The sequence below is a fragment of the Tyto alba genome, unplaced genomic scaffold (genome assembly GCF_018691265.1).
Source record: "Tyto alba isolate M040663 unplaced genomic scaffold, T.alba_DEE_v4.0 Super-Scaffold_11, whole genome shotgun sequence".
Lineage (NCBI taxonomy): Eukaryota > Metazoa > Chordata > Aves > Strigiformes > Tytonidae > Tyto > Tyto alba.
This window is the reverse complement of record NW_024881273.1, coordinates 9,155,182-9,170,016: the sequence shown is the minus strand read 5'-3', so window position 1 is coordinate 9,170,016 and position 14,835 is coordinate 9,155,182. Positions and strand designations below refer to the sequence as shown.

At 52.1% G+C, this 14,835-nt stretch overlaps 1 protein-coding gene across 6 annotated transcripts in view; it reads right to left on the bottom strand.

The window, feature by feature from the left end:
* ASTN2 (astrotactin 2) overlaps positions 1-14,835 on the bottom strand; it is a 360,791-nt gene that overhangs the window by 166,405 nt on the left and 179,551 nt on the right. Inside the window, exons 1-2 of one of the 6 annotated variants that reach the window (XM_033011922.2) lie at positions 12,430-12,435; positions 7,179-7,184 (exon numbers count right to left, since the gene is read on the bottom strand). The exons of the other annotated variants lie outside the window; for them this stretch is intronic. The gene's annotated coding sequence lies outside the window, so the exon portion shown is untranslated. Of the gene's footprint in view, positions 1-7,178; positions 7,185-12,429; positions 12,436-14,835 lie in introns of those variants that run through there. 6 annotated transcript variants of the gene reach the window in all.

The following is a 14,835-nucleotide window of genomic DNA, read 5'->3' as shown; positions in this document are numbered from 1 at the left end:
CACCCACACCTCGTCCATCGCCTGCGGACGCTGCCGAAGCTGAAAAGCCACCCCAAACTTGGCTTCACCCTTGGTGGGCCGTGGGTGCAGAGGCTCACCCCTGCGCCCGGCTCCGGGGGGACGGGGCACCTGGGGCAGGGCACGCAGTGACGGGAGCGGGCCCAGCTCCCCGCTGTGACACCCCTCGCTCCAGCAAGCGAAGGGGGAAGCTTAAATGCTGACAAATTCAATGGGCGTGTAGAGCCTTGGGAAGCTCCCAGCCCTGCCTCCCCGAGCTGCGCACGCAGCCCGTTTTGTCTGTGACAGAGTACTCAGGCACTTTGCTTTCTGCTGGGTTCCTGCAAAGGGAACACGGATGCTTGTCGAGAGCTTTAAGCATCTCCAAGGCATTTTTCATCTTCAAAGTACATTTTATATATTAACCAAGTACCTGCAACCCATCTTGGGCGACAGATCCCGTCACCCTCTTACCGACAGGATAGAGACAAAGTGATTTACCCAAGGTCACAGAACAAGTCAGTGATGGAGATGGACTTGACCTCCACAGGCTACTTATTAGATCTTTATACACAGGAGGCTACAAATAAATACTGACCCCTCTGACCTTAAAATACCCCCTAAGGCAATGCCAGGAGTCACCAGTGGGTTTTATTCCCCTTTAGGATCTCCTCTGCTCTCCCATCAGCACCTAAAACACCACACAATGACTCAATACCCAGTTCTAGTCTTGCTTTTTTGGGGGGGGTTTAATTTGAAAACCGTGTGCTTGGCAACGAAACAGCAGTAGCGGAATATTCAGCAGCCCTTGAAGACCACAGCACTGCTGTCTCAAACCAGCACTGCCTTATCTATCAGCAGCGGGCCCCTGCCCGCGCACACACCATCACACTCATGCACACATCCCTGCCAACACCCAAAACTTGCAAAAATCATGAGTCAGGCATTTAAAAAAAAAAAAAAAAAAAAAAGATTGGCATAAAAATGATGAGATTTTAAAAATAAATCAATCACTGGGTGGTTGTTTTTCTTCCTCCCCTAAATTTGCCTTCTGCTTTCTGAGCCTTTAGGGCATCATCGAGCTTTCCCCTGCAAACTTGAGGGCTAGGAACTACTCAGAGACCAAACCCAAAGAAATAAAGCACTACGCAGTACTGAAGTCATGATTTTGCAGATTCTCGATTTCCAGGCAATCGCAGGATTCCAGAAGCTGGGACTTTCAACAAGGAAAACACCATAAAACCAACAAGAAGAGGTCCATTGGCATGTCCCTGCTCAGGTGGAGGTGGAGGGCAGCTTCTTCGCTACCGTGAGCTGGGGAGATGAGTTACCCCAGTACCAGGGTAGCGCTGTGCCCACCGCGGTGCCTCCAGAGGCATCGCCACCCCACGTAGCAAATCCACTTCAGTTAATGCTTTCCAATTAACTTTTCCTTCTTGGTGATCACGCTTCCGATATTCCCCCTTTCTTGGCCCATCTCCTAGATTTTCCAACATGTTTGGAGCTGAATCTCCCTCTGTCCTTTCTTGGTCATGTTTCAAATATCTTTAGAGGCCCTTTTCTATTAGCACTCTGTTCCCAGCAGAATTTGCAGCTCCTCTGAAGTGAGGGAGTGAGAAAGGCAGAATATATTAGAGCAGGGCATGTATTTCTGCTGGAGAGATGAGGGAAGAGAAAGGGCATATTATTTACTAACCAAAACCACTGTTTATTAATGTAGAGAGAATTATTTAAGAAAAAAATAAACACAAAATATGACAACTCCTCTACCACCCACCAGGAAGGCTGAGCCCCATCTGGTCCTCCCAAGGGGTTTCTCCTCATAGGTAGACTGCAAGAAGAACCGTGTCCCTGTCCCCCTCCTGGCTTTTCCATTTGGTCACCAACCAACCAGACCCTCCTGCAGCTCCCACGTCCCTGGAGGGATAGGGTGAGGAGCTACAGCTGCCTTGGGTGGTGGAAGGAGACCCTGGGGCTGGATCCTCGGCTTGGGTAGCTCCGGAGAGCCGGGGTGCTGCTGGGAGAAGCCAACTTGTCCCGCACAGTGCCATGCTCCAGGGCTGGGGCTGGCAGGGGCAGCTTGTCATGCTTTAATTAAAACCTGGAAGCGCAAACCGACCTTCTGCCCTCCGGAGGGCCGAGGACGGGAACAGGAGCCTCGCTCTCCAAAATCGTGCCTGGCATAATGGATGATCCTCAACAAAGCACGGGCAGGGGTTGCCAAGCTGGAATGAGCCATTAAGTGTATTAAAATATTAACCTCGCTGGAAGGTGGGGCAGCGGAGCCGGAGGGAAGTGATCAAATGTCACCTGCGAGAGGAGCGGGGAGGCGGCGCTGCCTGCAGACGGACGGAGGCGATCGCTTCTGCGTCGGCCGTCGCTAGATTAGAGGAGCATCACTTCAACATGTCACCCTAACAAGGGGGATGCCAGCAGATGAGAGGGCTGACGTGATGCTCGGAGCAAGCTGGGAGCAAATTTTGCTTTCGTCTGCCTCCAGAGGGGCTGGTGGAGCCAGGCGCAGCGCAGGCAGGCGCTGCCCAGCCTCTGGCACTGCCAGTCCCCACGGCGCCTTTGAATTTTGTCTGAGACAAAAGCCATCATTAATTACCCACCTCCTGCAGTGACAATGGGATGGGTGACACGTGGCACGGAGCAGATGACTCTCCACCCACGCAGCTCCAGCGGTGAGCCCTGCCCGCTGCAGGGGAGCGCAGCCCCCAGCCCCCCCGTCCCAGAGAGCTGGCAGTGCCCAGGCAGGGGACACTCGAGGAGCGATGGCAGCACCCGGCCACCGCTGCACTGTGCCCAGTGCCCGGGCACGCCACATTACACCAGTCCTGACGGGTGAATCACTCTCCCTGAAGTAACGAGCTGCCTGCAGAAGAACAGCTCTTTCCTCTTGTTCTCCATCTACCCGTATGGAATTTCACCCAGTAACCCCCGGATCCATTCTGATGAGGCAGGATGGAGAAGATGGGCTCTGCAGCTCGTGCCGTGCCCGGAGCACACCGCGGAGGTGGGGGAAGCTGCCCGTGGCCTTGGCCAGACCCAGGCACAGAAACCACAGGGACCAGGCAGGGCTCAGAACCCGCCGTACTGGGAGGATGGGGCAATTCCCCACTGCCCTGAAGCAGATGCCAGGTCCCATCAAAAAGGGCATTTTGGAGCGAGCGACCCAATTTCTGGTGCCAGATTCTCCCCACATGCACACGTTCTTTCTCTACCTCTCCAGTCCTCCCAAAGACACATGCAGACTGATATGCTCATAAATGAAATGCACTCCCCGCTCTACTAGGACCCACTGGTGATACACAACCTCAGTAAAAGCCCCTTTTCTAACAGCTTCTATTGCCACAACGGTCAGTGCGATGCACGACAGCAGGGCAGGCTGGGCACAGCACCCATCCTCACCCAGCCCCGTGCCACCACCCACCACATGCATCTGCCTTGACTCTCTCTAAAATACTCTTCTCCACCCTCCTCCTTTGTTCCAGGCCCTCATTAACGAAGCAGATTCAGTGACAAATATCTGTGGGGGTTATTTATTCATGAAATACCAACACCATGCAATTCTCAAAGCCTCCAAAGCACTCATCTCAGAATAAGCTCCTGAGCTTCCCAGTGGTTCTTCTCTCCTGCTCATCCTGGAAGGGGATTAGTGGGTGTTATCCAACTCAGCTGCCTCTTTTTATTGCCTGATAATGGTTGAAGACTTTGGTGTCTTACTAAGTTAACCATCACTGAGAAAAACAAAGAAAAGGATGCAAGCTGGGGACTAAGCCAGTGCTGTTCTACCATCTGCTCCCCAAGTTGTGTTTGGAGAGGGATCGGGGGGAGATTTGGGGTTCATGAGTTTCTAGAGACAGGGCCCGCTAGCAGCAAAAGGCATAATGCTGTGTCACCTGCAGCTTCATCCTGAAGGAGGAACCAGCAGAGACAAGGGCCCAAAATCACCCAGCCCAGCCCAGCCAGGATGCCTTGTGTCCAGCACCTCACGTGGCTTCCCACTTCCACTGGCAAGAGCCCTCTCAACACGGAACTTAAGAGCTGATGCGCTTGCAAACCAGGACAGATCAATGTACCTGGACTTGTGCAAAGCATCTGACACTGTCCCACACGACATCCTTGTCTCTAAACTGGAAGGATAAGGAGTTGGCTGGATGGTCACACTCAAAGAGTTGCAGTCAGCAGCTTGATGTCCAAGTGGAGAGCAGTGACGAGTGGCGTTCCTCAGGGGTCGGTGTTGGGATCGGCACCATTTAACATCTTTGTTGGGGACACGGGCAGTGGATCAAGTGCACCCTCAGCAAGTTCACCGACAACACCGAGCTGTGTGGTGCGGGGACACGCTGGCGGCAGGGATGGCATCCAGGGGGACCTGGACAGGCTGGAGAGGGGGGTCCAGGCAAACTTCATGGAGCTCAACAAGGCCAAGGGCAAAGTCCTGCCTGTGGGTTGGGGCAATCCCCAGCACAAACCCAGGCTGGGTGAGGAGTGGCTGGAGAGCAGCCCCAGGGAGAGGGACTTTGGGGGGGTTGGTGGGGGGAAAACTGCCTGTGAGCCAGCACCGTGCGCTGGCAGCCCAGAACCCACCCGTGCCCTGGGCTGCAGGCAGAGCAGGGGGGGCAGCAGGGCCAGGGAGGGGATTGTCCCCCTCTGCTCCGCTCTGGGGAGACCCCCCTGCAGTGCTGGGGCCAGCTCGGGGGCCCCCAACAGCAGAAGGACCCGGAGCTGCTCGAGCGGGGCCAGAGGAGGCCACGGAGATGCTGGGGGGGCTGGAGCAGCTCCCCTGGGAGGCCGGGCTGAGAGAGTTGGGGGGGTTCAGCCTGGAGAAGAGAAGGCTCCGGGGAGCCCTTCGAGCGGCCTCCCGGGGCTTAAAGGGGGGGCAGGAGAGGTGGGGAGGGACTCTGGATCAGGGGGTGTGGGGATAGGACGAGGGGTAACCATTTTAAACTGACAGAGGGGAGATTTAGATTAGATGTAAGGAAGAAATTCTCTACTGTGCGGGTGGTGAGGCGCTGGCCCAGGGTCCCCAGAGCAGCTGTGGCTGCCTCCTCCCTGGAAGGGTTCAAGGCCAGGTTGGACGGGGCTGGGAGCACCCTGGGCTGGGGGAAGGGGGCCCTGCCCGGGGCAGAGGGTTGGAACTGGATGAGCTTTAAGGTCCCTTCCAATCCAAATCGTTTTGTGATTCTGTGGATTTACATCCCAATGCTGCATTTTTCAGCCCAACAGCTGCTCCCCAGAGCAATTTTGACCAGCTCTGGCCACAAAACTTCTGCTATGCTGAAAGATTTGAGAAAGGGTTGGTCTCCTTACTGCTGAGAGCCCACCAGAGAGGCATCTCTCCAGGCATACTTTGCTCCCTTTTCTCATTATGCCCATCCAGGGCTTAAACCTGGATGTCCTCTGCCTTTCAGCCTTCTTCCCTGCCCCACCAGGTCACCTCACCTAGAGCTGTCTTTCCCTGGAGGGACACTCACCCTCTGTCCCTCAGGTGCTCATGTGGGAGCCGTGGCTGCTCCCCCCTTCCAGACTCCATCACAGCCCTATCCAACCCCAAAATGTGCTGCGGGTGCAGCTCAAGCCAAGCACCCATCCCTCCGGGGCAGTTTCCAGGAGGACCTGGATGCCCACCCTGGGGGAAAACACCTCTGAGGAGTCCCTAAACACAGCCCCAGAGCTGCAACCACTGAGGTCCCCATCCACATGGTGGGTAGGTTATTTCCTCCGCAGCAAATACTTTGTCTGAGCATCACCTGTGCTCTCACCTATTCCACTCCTGTCTTTCTCTGCTCCTTTTCTCCCTCACATCTTTCTCCTCCACTAAACCTCCACTTTCCTCTGCTAATCCAGCCAGCGCTGAAATCATTAGTGAGGTTGCCGAACTCTTCCTCAAGTTTCAGAGTAATCCGCTCAGAGATATTAATGGGATTGGTGGGAGTGAGACCTGCACGAGCCTTTTTGCTGTGCAAGTGGTTCTGCCTCTGTTTTGTCTGCAGCCACGTGGGTTCGAAACTTCTTTACCAGCCACGAACTGCAAATGTTGGGCGGAAGACAGTGAGCTGGGAAGGGTGGGTGCTCTCAACTGCAAGATTGAAATATCGAGGCGGAGGGGGAATTATAGACTATAGCAGAAGCAAAGTTACCCCAGCCCTTTGTCCCCAGCTTCCTGCACTGCAGCACCTGGGCTTGTTAAGGCTGGGAAGAGCTCACCGTGTTCACACACTGCCCAGCAAGATTTACCACAGAAATGGGCACAAAGAGACTGCCTGCCTGCCTGCCACACAAACCCGAGCTGAGGGTGTACTACAAAACTCATAACCACATTTTTTGTAAAAGCATTACACATAACTGATAAAAAAAAAAAAAACCTGCACCTGCCACGCCCAGCATTCCAAAGTGAATTGTCAGGATTTGACTCCGGCTGCAGGTAGACCCCTGGGGACCCCGAGGTACCACCACCCGCAGCCCCAGCCCCACTCCCAGGACGTGGGATTCCCTCTCGCCCACAAAGGCAGAGCCATCCTTTCCCTGGGGCTTCTCTGTCCCAGGGACTCACCACCCAGGACCCCCAGCACCTCACCAGTGTTAGTTTACACTCACAGCTTCTATATACTGGGTATTTACTTTCATCACGCTTGAGATTGGGAGCTGAGGCAACAAGAGATCAGGATTAAAGGTGCTCTCTGCTGCTGGATGTCCAACTGGAGATGCTTTCAAAGTTATCTTTAGTACTTTCAGCACTTCCTGAGCTCACAGTACAATTCCAACCAGGTTTGACTGCACCACAGGCTCAGCTGTTCTGTACAGAGGGCCATGCAGTTAAACACCCAACTTATGATGGACAAGCAATAAATGGTCACCTGAGAAAAAAGGTCTCTAACTTAAAAGCAATATAATTTTTTTTTTTTTTTCAGGATTTCAACCTTTTCCTTTTTTATTCTGCCTGCAGCAAGAGACCATCCCCTCTGCAGGCCTCTCCTGCACCCACTACACCATTTACCACATCTGTAGCGAATGCAGCCACCATCTCCCACAGCACTGCACCATGAGCTATCTCCCGAGCAATCCGTCCGCACGCTGACCAAGCTGGGATGCTCTGGAAAAGTTAATATTCAGCCCTGGCGCTGGAGGACACAATGAGGTGGTGGCAGCTTCTCACTTGGGGACTTCACAGCCTGACACTCTGGCACGCTGAAGCTCATGTCTTCAACCACGTTTCTTTTGCGTAGTGCCTGAAGACGCATGTGCGTGCAGCAGATTTATAATTTTATGCAGAAAAAATGAGTTTCTGCCCAGCGCCCCCACAGAGGCTTTTCAGCCACTCTAACAGTGCTGAGAGGTTTGAAGAAAAACCACCATCCAGGTCCTAAACTGGGAGAAATCATCCTTACTTGAGTGACACTGGCGAAGGCACTTCAATGGAGCTACGCTGACATACCACAGTTGATGAGCTGCTTACTATAAATTTTCCGGGTAGTCTCACTTCTTGTGATAATACTATAATAAACACTTGCAGAAACGCTCTCCCAAGAACCTTGAGGTTGAAAGTGTGAAAAATTCCCTACCACGCTTCAATAATTTGCTAGCGATTCAATAAAACCATCGCTCTGCCGGAGCATTTCGAAGCTCACCTTGGCAACCAGAAGGGCCAGAAATTTAATTACAGCAAAAGGAAGCAAACCCAAACACACCGGAATAAAAATGAGCTTCGGAAAGCCCATCGCAGAGATGCCAGGGCTCTCCAGGACCCCCCAGCCCGCTGCAGCCCCCTCGGAGGCAGAGCGGCTCTGCTGTATGAAGGACCAGGATGTCACGGATGAGATAAACAAGATAGTTTTAATTCTGAGCATTTTTCCCCCTTTTTTGGGGCAGCATTGTGGTCGTGGCTTCAACCCTGTGCGAGCCAAAGGCAAACGCAGGCAGTGCTGGCTCAGTCTCCCAGGCAACCTCAGTGCCAGAAGGTTTAAGAAAAGGTGCACGAGCCTTACTAGGGATGATAAAGCACGGTCAGTAAGCGCACTGGAAATTACATGTGTCAGCACCCGCTTTGCTGTGGCTTGTGATTAATCCCAAATTCTTCGCGTTGCATTTCCCGGGCGGTGGCAGCCCCGTCAGGATGCTCCTGTGTGTCAGGCACCTCGACAGCAAAATGCGAGATGGGATGGGACGGGTTTGGACAGGACAGGGCTCGGGGCACAGCAAGTGCCCATGGTGGGACAGAAAACCCAGCGCCTGGACACACCAGCCGGGAGGAGAAACAGCACTGCCAGGCATCATGTCCCACCCCGGCAAAAGGGATGGGGCCTTGCCCTAGATCCCCACCATCCCATTCTGCATTTATTTAAGAGATAGCTTTCCCAGCCACTGGCAAGGTCCCAGGCTTTGTCCTCCTGTTTTGTACCTTTCTGGAGCCTCGGCAGCCACGTCCCAGCGGGTCGCAGGGGCTCAGCCCCACCACGCCATACCAGGCAAGTGTCCCCACTCTGCTCATTTTCCTCCTGCTCCTCACAAGCTTCACCAGGAGCTAATTCTTCGAGGCCAGGATGTGACTCTCCCCGTTTCCAAGGTGTCCAGCACTGACAAAACTACCTCCCTTCCTCCCATGCAACTGCAGAGCCCGGGCTCCCTGCTGCTATTACCACAACCGCTCCTAACACCCCAGCTAATGTTTTCAGCTGCAAATGAATCCATTTCTCTCTGTTGACTGTATCACCAGCCAGATCCAGACATACCTAATTCAGTTTTATTACCTTTAGTTATTAAGTTGTGAAGCACGCAAAGTTATCCAAGATGAGCCTGACCCGTCCATTTCTCTACACTGCTTCTCCAAACTCCAGGTGCGCAGAAAAACCTTTTAATGTGAAATCTAAAAGTTCAAAAAATGGCAGCAAACCAGAAGCAGGAGAAAAGCACAGTTTCAGCATCTTAAGGAACTGAATAATAAAATTATAGCATTTAGACCACCAGGAACAGAAAGCTTGAGGCTCAGTGAGGAGCCACCTGGCCTCTCACACCACTGCAATTACCAATAAATACCTTTTGCTAAGGGGTTCTAGGCAGCTCCAAATATTAGTAATTTAAGCAGTTAATAGTAGTGGAATCTGCTTATTCAACACAGAATCAGTAGTAGTAGTAGTAGTAGTATGTATTAATTGATAGCTATTGCACACTAATTAACTCACAAAGTGATTTGTTTATCTAGCAAAATGGATCACGCTATTGGCATGGGGGTTATCAGTAAAGGCAGCAATGCCTAATTAAAAAAAAAAGTAAATGAAAATTATTTAATGATTTCTCTATGCTAATTAATATTTTTACTAGCTCAGTTTGCCCAGCAATTCCTTCCATCACATCTTCTCAAAACATCATTTTCAAAATAGTGAACTTGTAAATACTTTTCTGGCTTCAATTTAGAAATAAAAAGCAACTAGAGGTATTTTTTATGCTCAGAGACAACATGGTGATAACAAGGAAGGAAAAAATCTGCGCAGAAGGGGAAATGCAAGATCACAGGGAGGGCTCGTGGCTCGCCACGGCCGAGCTGCTCTGAGCTGAGCGGACCTGGATGATGCTGCTGGCAAGACCTTCTGCAGGCTGCCGTGAAAGCAGGCATCCAAAAATATTTCTAGCACCCCTACCAACTAAGCAGTGACTCCGGCACCGTGCAGGCGGCAGTCCGGAGCCCTGTGGGCTGATCCGGACGGATGGAGCAAAACCACACCATGTCGTAGGAGAAGAGAGGGGTGGCAGAGAAAGGTGGGGAGAAAGGTGGTTTGTCGTTGATTAAACCTTCGCTTCTGCCCCCAAGAACTGTGTGTTGTGACCAAGGGCAGGGACCCAGGAGGACAAGAGAGGCCAGCCTGGCGCCAGACCCTCCATGGGGATCACGCTGCTACAGGAGTGGGGGGCTATCTCCACCTGGATGGTGAGATCTCCCCGGGCAAAGGGATCCTGCAGAGCATCTGCTCCGCAGCACAGACCCAGACCAAGTCTCCAAGGAAAGCCCACGTGAGCAGGGCTGCAGAGACCAGGGGCACTGCAGAGCCGGTGAGACACCGAGGGCCATCAGGCATCCCACGGACAGGAGCCACGGCCACGCAACGCCGGTACGCGCGGCTCTGTGCACGCAGGAAAACTGTGGTAAAGGAAATCGTAAAGGTTGCAGTGTCACATACTCAAAACCTAAGAAAACGTGTGAACTAAGGTTGCCAAGGCAACCTTAATGCAGTCTCTGGTAATTATGCACTTTGATGAAGGTGTTGATTGCAAGACCACATACAGGAGGGTTATCTGAAGGACCTATCTCTCCCCAAATGCCAAAGGTGATGGTGCTGAGCTGCAGCTAGGTGCCTCTGTGTGCCTGAAACAGCCTGAAGCTTGGCATTTAGGCATCCCAAAAAGTACCCCAGGTACCTATGAACCTCTGCAGGCTTCTCAGCACCCTACAAACAACTTCATTTGCAGCTTCTCAGTATCTTGTTTTCTCTTCATTGGAGGACACATAGCTCCTACTTTACTGTACTCTATTCAGATGCTGTGCTGCATGCACAATTACTAGGCTCCTCATGGGTTGCTTATGCTTTACTCAATGCCAAAAAGCAGCAGTATTTCACAACCAATGAAGTGATTAAGTTCCCAGTCTCCCTGTTATCATCCCCATTTTACAGACGGGGAGCTAAGGCCCAGGCATGGTAATGTAAAAAACATGCACTACATTACATGCACCAAATTTGAGACATTTAGACTTGATTTTTCAGAGTGCTTAGCATTAAATGACACTTCCTCTGCTCAAAGCACAGCTTTCATTGACTTCAGTTGAAGTTTTTACAGCTCCACATTAATGCAGATCATTCCCAGAGCAGGTTCATCGGCTGTGCTGAGCAACGCAAAGGTGAAAATCTAGGATGGGATCATGCCATTAAAGATGGTTTCATAATGCATATGCACAGAGGGGCTGCCTGAAGGCTGCAGAGCAAACTGACCCTGGCACCTCCCGGCTTTGGAGTTTTGCAAACTTGATAATGTTTGCTAAAGAGAAGACTAATCAGGGTTTTATTCTGGGCAGGGAGGAAAGGGAAAGCATTCAGTCTGGACGAAGAGGACATTTTCAGCAGCAGTGCAGGAGGCAGCATCGCACTGCCTTTGGTGGGCAGAGCTCTTCCCAGGGCAAAATTGCCTGGGCAGGCTCCTACCTGCCTGCTCACTGTCCTCTTCCCCTCTTGTCCCAGATAGCCCATTCCTCTCCCTCATTCCCCTGGTTTCCCTTTCCTGTTAGACCCACAGTAGGTATTTTTGTCCTCCCTCATGCCCTCGGCCAGCGTTGTGGAGCAGGGATGCTCAGCCATGCTCAGGCACGGAGGGCAGCTGCTGACTCTTGCTGCTAAAATCAAACAAGACTTCATGCCGTGTGCAGCGATCTGAGTTTTTCAAAAGCGCTTTTGAGCTGTCCAAATGAAGGCGGTTCTTCACCTGTAAAAGAGAGACCCTCCACAAAACATCTGCCTCAATCCTCTGCAACAGTTTTGCCTAGGGGAGAAAAATAAATCTTAGAAAAACAAGCAATCGAGCAAAAGCCTAGACAGAAGGCCTGGGATCTCTCATCCTAAATTATTAAAGGCTGAAAACATCATGAGATGGCTCAGGCCACTCCAGTACCAGGCAGTGATTGCAGCCCTGCCTGGGCTGGTTCAAATAAAACATAGATTCATATAGACTGTATGTGGCATGGAGAAAAAAGCCATTCATCTCACAGCTGTGATGAGCACTGGGCATCTCCTCACTATCTCACCTGTATCCACTCCTGACACAGACCTGATCAGACACCAGAGAGGAACTGATCATCCGGCCACCTTCCCCTTGTCCTTGCCCTTCAAAATAATCAGCCATCAGCAAACCAAGATTTCAGGTCAATGTTCATTCACCATCACAAAGCGATGAACCTGGGATGAGCTACAGGATTTTCCTGTTTAAAACAGACATACTCTAGCCCAAAAGAAAGCTTGGCTATGGCAGTTCCCATCTCTCCATCCCACCTTCCCAGCCTAGAAATTGGGAATTTGCTTGCTGGTGGGAACTTGGAGGGGACAGAAAGACAGAGGAGCTGGAAGGACCCCAGCCCACGTGCCAGCTCCATCCCCTGGCTCCTGTGCCCCAGCCCGGGGCTGCACAACCCCCCCAGTGCCACAGCTTGCCCCCCAGCCCCACGGAGGCAGAAATGTCCTACAGTGTCCCACTGGTGCAAGGGACACCCGGCATGGGGGGACAGCTGTGTCTGCCTTTGGTCATCATGAGCATTTTGTAACGGCAAGGTTGAAAATCCCAGCTTGGGGCTCAAGCATCTGTTTAGGCACAAAGGAGTCACTGGGGTTTTCTTTCCCTTTTATAGCCTTCAAGGGTATTTTGGGCAAGTTTTCTGTTCTAATACACTCTTCTGGATCTGACTTTGTAGCAATTCATGAGGGTCAACCAGGAAAAGCTGGACTTTGCAGGGTAACTGGGAGAGGGAGGGGGTTACCCTTTAGCCTGTTGTTTGCCTGCACCCAGGCTCCAGCACCAGCCACATCCCAGACTCGACCACTCTCATTACACAGCGACAGGGATTTTTTTCTCAAGATACGTATAAAGTGCTTAGGTGTGCTGGTGATAAGCACTTCAGAAATGCTGATAGAATTAGATCAGATAAATAGGAAACAGCCAGGGCTGCATGATCAGACAGCCATTCCCTGATTTTTCACAGATGCTCCTATCGATCCGCTGGGAACAGAGAGCGTTGAGCCCCTGGGAAACTGGGTGCTGGGGATGAGCCATCTCCACCCAGGCAGCGTTGGGACCGCAGATCCCTGCCCCGATGAGATGCTCGCTGCAGGCAGGACAGCCCACGGAGGAGCGAGCCCCTGAGCACCGCAGCACCTCAGCACCCTCGCGCGGCTCCAGGGGTGATGCCAAGCGCTGCAGTAAAGCTCCATCCAGCTGAACCCCCCGGAAAGCCTCACAGCTGGGTGACCTTCAGCAACCTCTCCCCATCCCAGGGATCGCCCCACCACATCCACCCCGCCAGCTCCCCACAGCCCTGCGGAGATGGGCGCGTTGCTCCCGGCCGCAGCACCGGGTGAGCGTGGGCGCGCGTACGGCTGCACCGAGAGAGGGGTAACCGCCCAGGAGAAGCAAAACTAGAGCTTTTCGAAGAACCAAACCCATGGGCTGTATTTTAGAAAACATCACACACCTAGGTCAGTTACTAGGGATGCATTTACGCACACCTATACATATATGCATAGCCTTGCTGCTATATATAGCACCTTCTATCAGCAACGCTCACTGGCTTTGAAAAAGCCAGGTGAATGTCCGCAGACAGAGGAACTGAGGCACAACTAGATTATTTACAGTTTGTTTCCAGAAGTACTCTTTGAAGTTGGAATCCAATTAATTTTATACCTGGGGAGAGATTTGCATAGGGATTTTCTGTCCATATGGGCAGATTTTTCAAAAGGAGTTGGTTCTTATCTAGGCACCCAATGCAGATTGTGTTTTCCAAAGTGCCCAGCATCTATTAGCAGCTCCTCAGAGTGCAGCTGGGTTTGTCACAAGGGCAGCACCCTCCCTGGTAAGCCACCAGTCACCCAGCCCTTCCAAGGACACCACCTCCATGAGTCTGGTCTCCAAAGGTGAGGAGCACCCCAGTCAGCTGCTGCCTTTGGTAGGGAGCCATCTCACCCCTGCCTGGAGATGTGGGCACCTCAGAGCAAGTAATTTCCTACCACGGAGAAAAGGAGTGTTTTCTGTTAGTTTAAACCCCTGAACAAGTTCAGCACAGGATCAGAGAGATGCCACTGCCGGCATGGGGGAAGCGATGGACGTCGGTGGCTGGGGGAAGGCCAGGACCACTGTGCAGTAGCCACGTCCCATTAAATCACCTTGGCTATGTCCTAAAACCGCACGCACACTGCCAGGAGGGTCTGTCTTCTATCTCCCCTGCAGAGATGTGACAGCGCGCCAGCCGCACACTGTGCCCAACTTGCAAACTCTTTGGGACAGAGGCTGTATTTAGATCTGCTCTTGGGCTAGCTCTCTTCAATGCAGTTCAAGGAACCTTTCCTGATTTTCAGTCTCACAAATAACCCAGTGGAGAGGCGAGCGAGCCTTTCCCCATCCCCTTTCACACCTACATGGCAAACCACAGCCCCTGGGAGCCCCCGGTGCGGCGCCTGAAAATCTCTGATCCAGGCGACAGCTGCAAAGCATCACCTTCAGACTTCTGAGGAAGAAACAGAGCTTCAAATGCACATGAAACCCTCAGAGGCCAACGCTTCACAAACAAACAGCACCCACCGGGAGGGAGCGGACGGCCCTGGCTGCAGCATCGCCTGCCTGTAATGAGCTGACCCGCAGGCTTCCTCCCGGCTCTCCAACTCATGGGGTAATTGCTGTACATTTTTAGCCTTGCCTGAAGCCATATCGTATAGCGAAGGCTGCCAAGCTGTGTCCAGGGCCAGGTGTGTTCAGAAAAAAAGGATAATCAGCATTTAAAAAAAAAAAAAAAACAAAAACAAACAAACAAACAAACAAAAAAAATAAAAAGAAGAAAAATCTGGCACTGAACTCTGTTGCATCCATTTTTGTTCCTACTGCACCAAATTGGTTGCCATCGAAGCAAATGGCAGATGAAGAAAACATTGACTTTCTGCTTGGGTCAATAAACAAGATAAATTGAGCGGGGAGTTGAACGTGGAACAGGGAACATCATCATTTACCTGAGGAAGAGAGAGGGTTAAAGGCAGAGAGGCTGAAGGAGGGCATACTGCCGTACGGTTTCACTTGGGAGCTCAGCACTGG